Here is a 13,973-nt window from a genome sequence, read left to right as displayed (position 1 = left end):
TTGGGCCTGGGATGCACTGGACAAGCTATGCCTGAACCCATTTGCAGTTATTTTAGGTGACACACTAAAGTGGTCAGTGTAAGCTTAGAAGACTTTATCCAGCACTTTGACAGCATTCCAGAAGAAATTCCTTGGGATTCAGAGTCTAAGATTTCATTTCAATTAATTGTCAGGATGATGAATATTATTTATTCCACTCTAATTTTAATCTAAAACATAGTCAGATAGGGTCAATCCAGGCAAAATGATATTTCTTCCTATAGAAGCCCATCTAGATATAATCCAGTTTGCTTTCCTGTCTCTAAATTTGGTCTGCAAGGGTAATAATAGAAGTGGATCCTGCAGGTGGCCTAGGACTCCCTTGCACTTGAACCTGATGTAGTTAGGCAAGTCTGTTTTCCCATCAAATAAAATTATTACAAACAACAATATTATGAATTGAAACTCCTCAAAGTTGTTAAATTGTGTCCAGTTTGGAAGAGGAGCTTTATCAGGCAGATCCTCAGTGAGGCAGTGGAGCCCAGTGGGCAGAGTGCTGGACAGGGATTGAGAAATCTGAGTTCTCTTCCAAACTCTCCTGACTTTTAAACGACCTTGAGCTATCACTTCTCTGTGCTGCAGTTTCACAGTCTGTATGAGCAGGATAATAATCCTCCACAAAGGTTTTAGAGTTGCTGAAGGAAGGATCTGTATGAACACAGCATTTCTTGCACTAGCCTGAGCTAGATGCAGCTGTTAGAGGTAGTCAGGATTTGGTCAATTCCTCATCTATTCCAGAAAATCTGAGAAATTTCCATTGTTAGACTCCTTGCTTTCAGTTGTCCATCAAAACACATTTTCGTGTTAAAGGTCTTTCTTATCTTTCAGGCCATTACAAAATATCTGTAGAAAATTTCATTTTATTTAGTTATGCATTAATATTCACAGTTCATACTCCTGTTACTGGGAACTGCAAAGTGCCTCTCAGAATCATACAAATAATAACTTAACATGGATAATGTATCTTTGACCAAAAAAGGAAAGAGTTTTGCAATATTATAATTAACATCTGTGAGGAAAAAAATTATCTGTTAGTTTGTGTTACAGGATATTTCAATTTGACTTTTACTTTGAAAAATTCCCTTTGAAACAAAAATTCCTTTTTTTTGTCAAATTATATAGGGATTTTACACATTTTGTCTTAATATACAACAAGCTCTGTGCACAAAAAAGAACAGTCTACTTTCAAAACTGCTGAATGGTTTGACCTCAAGGGCATAGAAACTGTTGACTCATTGTTTTTACTGCATATAATATTAGTCCTTTGTCACATCCAGGGAATGACATCATCATCTTCATTGTTAGCAGCAGGTTTGAATAACAGAAAAAGTGCAGCATTAGTTGTCTGCTGTGTTTGTTCTTAATAAATGAATGGATATCTGGTACCAAGAATCAGATCAGGGTTTTTGAGTAACATTTAGAACAAGTTTGTGCCCAGACCCTGCAAAGAGCTTTGCTCCTGGCCACCATCTGCAGGGCAGTCGAGCTGGCAGGAGCCCGGAGCCTGCAGAGGGAACATCACTGATGGTTCTGGCTGCTCCAAAGTGATAAGAGGAGGCAGGAAAGAAGAGACTAAGCACAGAATGAAACAGATCTGTTCTTCAAGGTCAGCTTAATAAAAGGAATCCCTGCACTTCTGTGAATCATACTTCTCTGGAATCTAAATTTATGAAAAGTAATTATCTGAAAAGAAGTCATCTCTAGGGCACGCAAACAAAATGGGAGCTGGTTATCTTCAAAATGCACCATTATAAGTATTTCATCCATTCCAAATTTTTATTCATGTCCATTAGTCTTCTACTCCCTCTAACTGAAGTATCTATGTCCTAGTCTCAAAGAATAATTGCCTATCAGAAGTATTTGGTTATATCTGCTTCATGGAAGAGGGATACATCATTAAAGAGAGTGATCAGGCTGGTGGAAGTCTTCTTTGAGGTGAGAGACCACTTTCTTCTATGGCAAAGAACATTTTAACTGTTGCTTCCTGAACAATATGTATTCCCAGTGAAACAGAGTTTACTCAGGGAGAGATTCCTTGAGAGTCTGATAAAGTGCCAAATCCTAATCTGCATTACCCGCTGCCTCTAAGTTTTCCCAGAAAAATGTGATTATTTAACTCTAAAATTATACCTTTGTGGTTCCAAAAATATTTATGCTGAAGATAAGTTCCTGTTTTGAGAGAATGAATCAAACTGTACTTTGAAAAGCTGAAATCCATACAACTGTGAGAGAAGCACCCAGGCAGGAGGCTGGGAAAGCTGGAGGCAATGGGTTAAGGAATCTAGAATGGCTTAATCACAGAGGTCCACATACCAAGGGTGGACTCAGGCAAGGGCTACACACATGGAAATACTTCTAGAATACCAGAGCTAAGAAAGAAAAAAAACAAGCCATGCTGTAAAAGATCAAATTCAGACCTGTTGGCTTGGAAGCAAAAGTGATCTCATGTATTGACCTCTTCACTTGTGCAGATAGCGACCTGCCTTGCATGTAAGTGGCTCAGGTTGGAGCAGGTGCATCTATCCCAGTTCCTACCCCAAACTTACATCCCAATTTTCAGACTTATCTGTTATGAGAAGTAAGTAATGCTACACTTTTTTCTTTTATGTTTCGTATGTTTTTGCTATTTTTAGTTCTGGTCCAGAGTTCGTCTTCAATCGACATTTCCAAAAGGTCTCAAGTAGCATGAATTTTGGTGAGGCCAAATCACTTGATTTTCCCTTACACTATTTAGAAGAGGCTTTACTTGGACAAAAGCAATCATGCCAGCCATTTCCCTTCATCCTTTAAAATTACTGGCCACCTCTAAAGAACTTGGCCTCTCTTTTGTGTCACTTTTTGACAACTCATTTGAGTTAAACAGGTTGCTATGGCCAAATTAAATGCTTGGGAAATGGACCATACAATTAATTTGCAATAGTAAGTTGTCTCAGCATCATTTCTCTTCCTCTCAAGGGGAATGCTGGCTCAAGCAAAAGAAAAGATTAACGTAATAAAAATATTCTAAAGACATCCTGTTAATTGTCCCAAGCTCAGATGGTATTGTGTATTCTTCTGTTGTGCATAGCCAGCAAACAGTGTAAAATCCAGAACTCCTTCCCACTGTGAAAGCAGAGCTTCAGTGCTGCAGGATAATCCCAGCCTTTCTGGAAAGCAGATGAAAATGTGGTGTGGCAGAGCTTTGCTTTGGGTTTCAGAGGTGAGCTCAAATTTGCCCCATTTATGAATATAACAATAGGATTTGTTAATTTAGACACATCAGCGACTTTAATGGAGAGAAAAAAGGTTTGTGTGAAAAAGGAAAATTGCAAGCAAAGAGCAAATTTGGGGGGAAAAAAAGAATTTTTTTTCCTCCAAATATGCAAATGAGGTCTCCCATGTTTGTTTGGGGACAGAAAACACTTGAGGTTTTAAATTCAGCCAAAACAGAAACTTTCATTTACAAATACATTTGCAGTGTTGACCTTGAATATCACATTAAGTGACAGCAAATCTCATAGGAAAATAAGTTAATATATCAAATAAAACTCAGAAATATTCACAAGTGGCTGAGTGAAGCAAAGCTTGCAGAAGAGTTAGATTAAACAAGAGCCTGTAATTCTCTATTTGCTCTAAAATGTCCTTAACAAGGACAAAGTCTGATTTTTGCTTATATGAAAATAGTCATAAAATATGTAGGAAAACACAGAATGTTGTTTGCTTCAGTTCCTGTAAACTAATCAGGCTGAATGATGAGTCTTCCTGTAAGTGGGAGCACTGCTGAATACTATGCATGAAACCCTGTTCCTCCCCTCATAAACAGCTCAAGCTTTGCCTATGTATTAGTGCAGAAAAATAAGTATTGACTTATTCACAAATTACTTTTTAGGCACTGGATTCCCAGAAATATATTTGTATAACAGCATTTAGAAGCAAGTGAATGTATTAATAACCAGTTTTTCTTTCATTTTATGGCCTTAAAGACACTTTGATCTTATAAAATGATGTTTGTCATCTCAGCTGTGGTGCTCACTTCCTACCTCTTCTTGTAAAATGAAATTGTTACATCACTTCAATATGCCCCTTTTCATTTTATTTCAGACTGCCAATTAAGATGTTTCTTAATATTTTATCAAACAAACAGGTTTCCTACAAGATGCTAACTTTTTTTGGGGTTGCTTTTTTATGTCTTTCCAGAATGGAGTATTTTGGATGTGGTACAGTTTGTTCACATGTCAAACATGGATTTTTTAATTCTGTCATTCCCCAGAACAGTAAGGAGAGAAAATAAATCAGATGTTTTATCTGATTGTACTTTGATCAGGTTTTTCTCTGTTCTCAAAAAGAACAGTGTGGAGCTTCACTTGCTCCACAAAAAGCATTTTTAGCTCTGAAAATATTTCAAAGATATCTCAGGAAAGCCAGACCCAACACTTAGAGTTCTACTCATCTTAAAAAAAGACTCATTGCTTTACCATGGTCATAAATGACCATTTAGGATCTCCTGGTATTTAATCTCCACTATATTAACTGTTAGTAGGAGCCAAAATTGGACAGAATTTCACTTGCCATAATACTTCCTATCACTCTCCATCAGTGACATAAGTGGGTGATGAAAAATGTCTGTAATTGTGCTTCTGGGTACATCTTGATATATGGCAATCTAGGAAATACTGACACTGTGTGTGACACACGTGGGAGAGATGTGTGATCTTTCCCAGCAGGGAATTTTGCTGGGTTTGAAGTATAAATTGAAACTAAAAATGTTTCTGATTAAGGTCATGGTGGCCATGGAAGTCTAGAGGTCGTGGGAGGGCTTGTGGCTTTTACCCGAAAAGGCAGAAAAGGTTGTGAGCAAACAAGGAAATAATGCTTGTGTGATACTCTTGCTATAGGCAGAGGATGTTGCAGACTGTTCTGAACACTGAGTAATTCAAGAAAACAATACAACTGTGAAAACCCAAAAGTTAGATTTCAAGTGTTTTCTAACTCCTTTATTACCTTCTGAAATTATACGGCAAAGATCCAGAGCCTAGACCTTTGGGAAATCTCTAAAGAAAAGTCCAAGGAAGACATTCTTCAAAATAATTTACCATTTAGTTTCCTCAGCATGGTGGAAACTAGATAGAGCTGTTCTGGCTCCCCTCAGTCTTTCCATTTATAGAAAGTACCCAATAACATATAAACCTTTTTGAAATGTTTGGGAGACTTCTCTGTGCTCCAAGGGAGCTGATGTTCTCAGTATTTATGATTTGTACTCAAAATGGTTTCTCTCTCTTAGTGTCTCCAGTGCAAAATCATTACATTGCCAGAAATAAATTAAGCCTAACTTGTGGGGGAAAAAAATTGGATTCCATCGTGTGTTTCATATTGTACCATTATGAAAATGGTATATTAAATTCAAATACTTCAATTGTACCATTAGATGTTGTCATTATGTGGCTGGCTAATTGATAGGTTATTCCAATGAACATTATAATTTTAGACTTCTAAGAATCATCCATGTGAAGAATTTCCAAACTTCAGAGAAGTAAACTGGGTGTTAGGAAGGAAAAACATGTACTGAGAATATTTCCTAATGCATGTCACTGAAAAATCATTACATAACTGCCGTGTGCATTCCAGGACTTGGTGCAGTCTATTTTTAATACCCGGTATGAAAGAACTTCCTGCTACTTTTTCTTTTTGAAAGCTGCTTTGTGGTTCATTAGAACATGTTGTCAGGCCAAGTTTTCTGTTACCCTTAAACCTCACTTTTACTGCTTTTCCTTTTAATAAAAGGGAAACTGTATCAGAAGGAAGAATGTGCTGAGTGTAAGATACCTTTGAGAGTAACATACATTGTGTAAGTGTTGCAGTGGTCCCAGAACTAAGCACTGCCAGGCCAGGCCTACTCTTAAACCCAAAAAGAAATCTAGACATAACAAACACATACATATTTAAGAAAGGCAAAAGAATTTGTATGCCAAACAGCAGCACCTAGCAAAAATTTTCAATCTTCTGTTTATGAAAGCAGATTTTTTTTTTTAATTAGAGTAGTTTTAATTTCATATTGATCGCCAGTGTTATCACAGGTCACCATTTTAACCATAATTTGGATAATCATGACCATTAACATGAGGCATTTTGCTTAAATGCAATGAAAATTTTTCAAACACAGGCTATGCAAGATATTTCAGAATATTTTAACTGCAGAGAAAGTTTACAGCATTAGTGTAGTTTTACTGTTAAAATCCTGGACAAGCAGACTGATAGAGGTGAGATGGCCACAGGGACCACCATTTTCACCTCCTCTGGCTTCCTGCAAAACAAAGGCCACAGGACTTCCTGAAATAATTTCTTTTCAAGCAAGAACATATCATTTAGGCAATGGTTCAATCAAGTGACAGACAACCCACTAAATCTGCTGAAAGTATTTAAAAGTATTAATTTTATAGACAAAAAACGCTTGTACTTGCAAATTAACAGGCAGTCCATTGTACATTAGAAAGGGCTTCCGTGACTCTGTTGCTTTCATCCCTAGCAGAGGAATGGGAGGACAGTTTTTGGTGCCAAACAGCACTCGGTGGTAATTGCTGTAACTCTTGCTGTGAACCTGCCCCTCTGGCGGGGAGGCAGTGGAACGTGTCAGGCACAGGACTGGAACAGGTCATACCTCAGCTGCCCTCCCTGCCACCGCTCCCACAGCCACCACCAGTGCCATCCCAGCACAGGGAGCAGCTCCTGAGTTGCCTCAGTTTTCAGAGAAGGCAAACAGTCAACTGTGGGAGATGTGGAGCACTTTGGGGGACTGTTAGATGATGCTTTCCCTGGGGCTTGTCATGGTAAACTGCACTGACGAGGATATTTAGGAACCCCAAAGCTAACAAAATATTTGGACTTCCCTTTCTGTTGTTTTGACATTTTCCCACCAGCAGCAATTCCTTTCTCCCTTCACTCTGCTGTCTCTGTAAAGTTTCATCTTCACAGAATACTTTTGGATCATTTATTTCTGCACTTTTTTAGATCTTTACAGTTGGTTTTGTGCCAAAGAGAGTGGTCCAGTCCTCAATCATAGTGCTCCCAATCTCAGTTGAGCACACTCCCCTCTCCCTCTTCACATCAGAACACTCTGGGTTTATTTTCCTTTATTTTAATTTTTGTTTTCAGAGGAAATATATTCACCCAAAAAGGTGAAATCTGACCGAGTTCTGCTTATTTCAACGAAGTTTTTATTAAGAAATTCATTGCAGGTCACTTAAAAGTCTTCCACTTCTCTGTTTAACCTTGTCCAGTGCTTCATAATAACATCCAGTTTTCAGTTGCTTGTCACTGTTTGGGCTGGTATTTTCCAAGCCAAGTGTCTGCCTCAGGTTTAAGTTTTGGCAGTTGCCAGCTAAACCACTGTAGTAATTTTCAAGAACAAGGTTAAAAAAATATTTTGCCCATATTAAAAAATAATAATCTGGTTGCTTCATTCAGAAGTGTTGGTATCCCCATTACAGAAGGAATTTGAAATGAAACACCGTTGCTGGTCTACTTTCATCCATGCACCTTTAAAGCAGCAACTTGGAAGTTGGCAGTACCGCTGCTGTGGTTTCACAGATGTGCATCCAAATGTAAAAAAAAGTTGTAAGACTCAAAAAAAAAAAAAATCTCAGTTTGCATGTGATTGGTTAAGAATGGTTTGCTTTTGTCATTTTGCTAAATTTTCCAAAGGCCAGCCCGAGCTGATGGAGTGTGCCCCGTGTTCAGTGGCTCTCGTGGAGCAGCGGGTGCTGCCTGTGCCTGAGGCAATGGGGACCACGAGTGCTCCTCCCTTCCTGTGAGATCTGGGTGCCTCTCCTGTGTGCATCACCTCCCTTTCTCCTGCTGCTGAGAAAAGGAGGATGGGTCACAAAAGTGGAAGAGTTTGGGAGGAGGCCTCCAACCAGGGAGCAGAAAGCGAGAGGAAGGAGGAGATGAAGGCAGTGGAGTCCAAGGAGACAACGATTACTGACCAGTAATAATTCTCCTAGGACATCATGGACAGAAATCAGTTGTGGAAGCAGTTCTGCATGACAAGGGAGAAAAAAAAGATTGTACATATGTACATAAAGAGATTCTGCTAGGCAATAGGAAGGAGTATGGTATATTAGGTAAGGAGGTTAATAAGCATCATGGAGATAAAGATAAGATGCCGGAGGAAATAATTACAAAAAAATAAGAGGGTGGATGTGCAGATGAAGCAAGGGAAACTAGGAGTTGAAAATAGAGTGTGAAGTGTGTAAGAAGGCAGGAGCCAGGGAATGGAGATCTGGATAAACACAGCGTGGAAAAGAAAGAGCTAGGAGTTACCTTAAAACAGCACAGAGGAGAAAAAGAAGGCAGGAGCCAGGCAGAAGAAAGCATCAAGGGAAAGAAGGGGTATGAGTACAGACTGAACTCTGAGAATAAGCTGATTTTCTGAGTCAGACATATATGCAAATTGTGATTTATCTGTAATGGTATAGGAACAGGAATCAGGTATGACTAACATCTATAGCCACATTTTCTTTTCTTGTTAGAGATCTTTATCGCATATTCTGGATGTCTTGAGCCAGAGCCCTGGAGTTAAGGTGACCGCATGTCATTATCTGTTTATTTTTCAGGCTTCCTCTCTCTGATTTTGTTAACAAACATTCTAGTGCCTAAAGTACAATATACGGCTTTTTTTAACCACAGTAAAAAGTGTTTCTGCAGAATACATTCGAAAATGCTACAAGTGATTTTGAAATGATAGGTAGGGCTGCCAGCAGTGTCTCTCACTGGCAGAGCAAAGCAAGGCCCCGCATTCGGCTCGATGGCCTTTCACTGTGGGTGTTTGTCCTCTAAGAGGGCTTGCACCATCCCCATTACATTGTGTGTAATTCATCACAGGGGTCAGCAGCACTGCCTTGGCAATTTTACCTCCCACTAGACAGGAACACTGCCTGGAGACACAGGAACAGAGAGTGGGAGAGGGCTGGGTGCTGCCCATGGGCAAAGCAGAGGTGGAGGTCACTGAGCAGCAGCCAGGGAGGGCTGCCCCGTGGTGCTGCTGGAGCTGCAGAGACACCAGTTCTACTCCTCCAGTGGCAAAGCAGGGGGAAACACTGAAATTTGCCCCTATCATGGTGATTCAGCTTGCAAGCATTTGCCATTTATGTTAAAGAAATTCCAATTTTTTTAATATAAATGGCAAATGCTTTCCCACAAACAGCATGTTTGGTCTGTCACATTTTCTGCAAGCTGAAGGCAAGCTTTGCAGAACTGAGCTTTACTTTCCTTTTGAGAATGAAAGCAGCACTGCTGTCAGAAAGTTGAGTTGTTGGTGTGTATCAGGTGATAGAAAAATTAGTCTGCACATGGTCTGACATATTTTTTTAAATATATATTTGGGAGCTGCAAGTGTTGATTCGCTGTCTGTGTATCTGTTTGTCATACTGATAGCTTAAATCCACAAATTACACTTCTAATAACAACTCCTAGGGGTAAGGCTGCTGTTACTGCTTGGTTCTTCCTAAAGATTAAGCAGAGCTAAAAGTTGGTACATTGACCTAGTGCTTCTTGAGGCAGATCTCTGTTAAAATTCTGACCTACGTCCCAGCTAAAAATGTGTTCAATCTTTTCTTAATTTGTACTAGATACTTGTGTACATTACAAAACTGTCTCGCAATTTGGCAAATTAAGTTGTCTGTGGTTTGCTCTGGAATTGCAGAGATATTGCAGTGCACTGCAGCATTGCATAATGAGGTTCCCCAGACCTTCCTTACTCGAGTGAGTAACAGCAATTCTTATCTCTAGCAAGCATCAGATTCATCCCGTTTTTGAGAAAAGAATTAGTATCAAATATACGATGGGCATGTTATGCCTTGTGGCTGCAATGTTGTTTCAATTAACTTCCCTGAATATACCACAATGGAAAGTGTCAGCTTTTTGCCTCAGAGGCCTATAATTAGATTAAATGAATACTGTTAATTATCTACTACCTTCTTTACACAAAACAGTATGTTTCCATAAATTAAAGTGCTCGTACAGGAAGGAAATTGTTGTTCTCTCCAATACATGCATACTGTGCTGGATTGTGGATACTGTTACTCTATCACAGTGTAGCACAGCTCTTTGTCTGCAGCCCTTATTTACAGGAGCTAAAACAAATTATGTCTGAAAAATCCACAGACATCACACTATTTAAAGCATATATGTTGGTGCAAGGAGGTGATATTACTAAGTGTTACAGTGCTCATGAAACAAATACACTTTTCTCTTTGACAGATGTTCTCTATAAAATTCTCTTAGAGAGATTAAGTATAGCTTTGTTTGTGTACCTACAGTCACACCCTCAAGGACTATGTTATGTACAGAGAGAAAACTGCTTTTTCTAACAGAGTGTACTTCTTCTTTCAGAAAATTTTAAAAAGTCCATTCTGTGAGAAGCATTTAGAGTTAACAGCTTGGTTCCCAGGCCTGTGCATATTCCAGCTAGTGTAGACTGAAAATCTCCTCTGCCTTTTCTCCAGCATTACTAGATGCAAGCAAAAGTTCCTGACTGATCAACTCGCTGCCATCCTGGCATGCCTGATTTGGAAGTGCAGATTTTCAAATGGTGGTACATCACCTCTAGGGTAACATATCTGAAGCAGAAAGTACTCTTTTTGATTTGACAAAGTGTATCCCAATGTCCCTATTTCCATCAGAATAGATGTTAATAACTTCAGGCCTGAACATGCGATCCTCCCTCACCAGAAAATTACAATTAACTTTTGCAGAAGCCCTCATTCCGGCCTGCAATATACTCCGCATATAAATGTGATCTGTACCCAGGATTGCTCTTGTGTTTCATTAAGGTCAAACCCTGAAAAGCTTTTGAATACTCAGTGTTCCTACAAGGCATCGCATTTTATTGTGGTTTGTGCTGTGTATATTTTCCTTTAAATGTTCATTAGCTTTGTGTATAAAAGTGTTCATTAAAATATCATTGTGCTGGTAATAATCTTAATATTGAGGAGTGAAGAGGGCTGTGTTGCAATATAAATGCTGCCCCGTTTCCTGCTCTCAGGGTGTAACAGGAGAAAGAAAGACCATCTTGATAGGCACTATCTGCTGAAGGAAAACTTTCACAGGAGCTGCGAATCGACTTTAACCTTTTAGTGGCTGCACTGTGAAGAAAATGTTTCAAGCTTCCTAGCCAGAATTAGGCTTCTTTAATTTAAAAGACTCTCATAAATGCTAGTGGTCCTTATAATTACTGCTACAAATATGAGAAAACAGTTACAGAGGAACAAAGAAATGCAACTGGAAACATGGTTCAGTGGTCTTGTACTTCCCTGAAAAGCTGATTATACTTTTGGCTGATTCAGTTCCTTTCAGAGGGAATTTACCCTTTCTGGCAGTTTGAGTCTGGTTGCACTAAGGGCACAAAATGCATCTGGGGATGAGGAAATTGGCTCGGGGTCCTGTGTGTGTCAAACTGAATTTTGCCATCAAGCTCTAGATTTTGTCTTTTAGCCCCTGAGTGCCCCTTGTTTTGTCAGATTCAGAAGCCATTTTAACACTAGTTTAAAAATAGAGCCATTTCAGTTGTTCTTTTGCAGGTGCCTTGCCCAATTCCTTGCTTTCCCTGCATGACTTATCTTGTAGGATAAGCAGTAATGAAAGGTCAAGGTTATTCTGAAGTATCCAGCATTGGAGAGTTCTCTTCCTCATAGATCCTTAAGCTGAACTTCGCACAATTACAACTGATACTGTGCTGAAATGTAATTCAAACAGGGAAAAAGTACAAAATGACAAGCAGGAACCTTTGGCACTGTAAAATGTCCCTGGTGTGCTTCTTCAAAACGCAGAAGCCATTTTACCACTCAGAGCCATGGCAGAAGTGAATTATTATTTTTTTTCCGAGTGAGGCTCTGTAAATTAGGGCTGCAGAGCCAGGCTTGGCACATCTGGCTCTCAGAAATGTGCCATGTACTTTACATCCGAAGATAATTTTCTCGCCTCTGTGACACAGAAGCCAAGAAGCGTGGATTTTTCCTCCCCCCTCTCTCGCCTGTCTGATTTTCAAATGTAACACAAGATTATGAAAAGCTCCTGCTGGTAGATACACCTTGCTAGCCATTTTTTAAAGGAAACCTGGGGACAAACCTGCTTGGTTTTGCGTTCTAACGTGAGCTGTGCTGGGAGAAGATGCTTCTGCGTCCCTGGACGCGGGGCTGGGGGAGGAGAGCCCGGCGCAGCAGCGGGAGCCCCGCCGCCGCCGCCGCCCGGCAGCGGCCACAAAGATGTGTTAGAAACATCCCCCCGGCAAGACGTGGGTCCCTTCTCTGTACTCACTGCGGCTGCGAAAGCACCGGAGTTACGCTGAGGAGACTCCAGTCCCGGCTGCGGGGAGAGGGAGGAAAGGGAGGGAAAAAGAGAAAAGAAAAAAAAAAAAAAAGAAGGAAGAAGAAGAAGAAGATAGAAAAAAAAAAAAAAAAAGGGGCGCAGTGCGAGTTGCGGCGGCGGCGGGAGAGAAGCGGCGGGGGCGGCCGGGGTGTCCCGAGCCCCGGGGCCGCGCAGCGCTGCCCGGCCGGCGGCCGCCCCGGGCCTGGCGGCGGGGGCCGGGGCGCAGCGAAGCGGCGGCGGAGCCCGCGGAGGAAACTAAATAAATAAAATCAGACTGTTATTTAAGGCGCGTAAATTTAAAATTATTTGGACAGGAAGAGCAAGGGGAGCGGAGCCGCAGGAGCCAAAGTAACGGTTTCGGAGCCGGGCGCGGCCCCCCCGCCCCGCGGCTCCGCGCCCGGGCGCTCCCCGGGGGCCGCCCGACCTGCCCGCACCTCGGCCGGCGCGACCCTCCCTCCTCCCCGGGGACCCCGGCAGAGTCCTCCGGGAGCACCGACATTTTGAGTGCCTGTGTGGTGGGGCAGGCTGTGCTGAGAGCCGGTGAGAAATCTTTCCTTCTCTCGCTGTCCTTCTTTCTCCTGTTTTTTTCCTTCCCCCCCCCCCCCCCCCCCGCCATGCACAGAATAACAGTCCCCACGGAGAAAAGCAAAAGCTTTCCTCCCCTCGCTTTTTTGAGGCAATTTCAGCACTTTACTCAGGAGATAATAATGTCTGGTTGCTTCTGGGTGCCTAGCGAATTCTCAGGTACATTTGTGGAAGAAACCCTTTTCTTTCTTTTAGAAGATGAAAAGTCGTAGTTTTCTACTGTGTTAACTCTTTCTTATGTGAAAAAATGCAATGGCATTTCCTAGGGAGCTAATATCTTACCCCACCATGGAGTAAACCATTGATCCCATCCCTCTCCCCACACTGAAAGATGGAAAGAAAGTATTTTCCTGTACTCAAATGTGCAGTGGCTTATTGCACTGGAGACTGAGAGAATTCACCTTCAAATACCTTCTCATTTACTCTCCCCCGGCTAAGGGCAGGGCAGTGCCTGGGTTAGCCCTGCACCTCTGCCCTTCTCTCCCCAGCACCCACAGATAGGGTATTTCACCCTCTCGCGGTGCTGCTGCCACAGATGAAACTCTCTTCGTTCCCTGTAGGATCCCTTTAGGATCTGCCCCTTTCCAAAAGGAGTTCAGCAGCCCCCGCCGTTGTTCCGAGGATAATTCAGAAACAAAGGTCAAGTGTAACAGCTTTGCTCATCCTTGTAACCGAAATAGGGGAGAGGGCTGTTTCCCCATAGTTGTGTCCTCACACAGCCTGGTCACTGTGAATCCTGGTACAGCTACATTTTATGCTCTATTTCTTCACATTTTTCAGTGCTTGCTGTATTTGTTTCTATTTATACCTCTCATCTCGATATTGCACTGTTTGCTGTCGATTCCTGGGCTGCTGCAGGGAGATCTCTGCTCCTGCCTGGAGACTTACTTGGCAGTTGGTTTATGTCTCAATAAAAGCTCTCAAAATTCTTTAATTCCATCTCACACGCTGCAGTTTTGCATCTCTGGGTAAACATGATTGTCGACATTTTCACGAATATGCGAATTTTT

General features: G+C 41.3%; 1 long non-coding RNA gene across 1 annotated transcript; it reads right to left on the bottom strand.

Annotated features, from left to right (window-relative positions):
• Positions 1 to 6,473: 6,473 nt before the first annotated feature.
• On the bottom strand, positions 6,474 to 12,383 carry LOC138114201 (uncharacterized). Its single transcript, XR_011152526.1, has 3 exons — positions 12,328 to 12,383; positions 7,998 to 8,050; positions 6,474 to 7,869 (listed from the first exon to the last, which is right to left on the bottom strand). It is a non-coding gene; the product is annotated as an uncharacterized lncRNA (long non-coding RNA).
• Positions 12,384 to 13,973: the final 1,590 nt, after the last annotated feature.

The sequence above is a fragment of the Aphelocoma coerulescens genome, chromosome 8 (assembly GCF_041296385.1).
Source record: "Aphelocoma coerulescens isolate FSJ_1873_10779 chromosome 8, UR_Acoe_1.0, whole genome shotgun sequence".
Lineage (NCBI taxonomy): Eukaryota > Metazoa > Chordata > Aves > Passeriformes > Corvidae > Aphelocoma > Aphelocoma coerulescens.
Note: the sequence above shows the minus strand (reverse complement) of the source record. Positions and strands in the feature narration are given on the sequence as shown.